Source organism: Limulus polyphemus, unplaced genomic scaffold (genome assembly GCF_000517525.1).
Source record: "Limulus polyphemus unplaced genomic scaffold, Limulus_polyphemus-2.1.2 Scaffold440, whole genome shotgun sequence".
NCBI classification, from domain to species: domain Eukaryota; kingdom Metazoa; phylum Arthropoda; class Merostomata; order Xiphosura; family Limulidae; genus Limulus; species Limulus polyphemus.
The window spans coordinates 570,917-571,383 of NW_013666050.1; positions in this window are offsets into that span (position 1 = coordinate 570,917).

Below are 467 nucleotides of genomic sequence, written 5' to 3' on the forward strand. Positions count from 1 at the left end.
ACTTATATTTGTCCATGAAAATATTGATTCTTTCTTTTTAACTAGTCTGAGTGCAAAGTGATTTTCATTTTAAGATTTAAAATACTTTTCTTTGTTTCAAAAATCTTGAATTTCGTTTGCACAACCTCTGAAACATCCTAAATACATATATACCTTTTTTTTTAATAAAATGTTATAATTTACCTGTTATTACATTTATTATTTGATTCTTCAGCCTGTAGAAAACTCATTGAAGTAGAATGAAAAGAAAAATTGTAAAATCAGAAATATAATGAGCTGTTGTTTCTTTTTTCTTCATTATTGATCATGAAGTTTCAAAAGTTCTTCCCCTTACAGTTTCAACTGCTAAACATATCCCATATATTTTCTGTGTTTATTTTACTCTCACCGACAAATTACAAACCCTTCTGACAAAAAAAACAAAAATTCATCGCTCGTGTTATAAGACTGTTTACATACAACTGTAA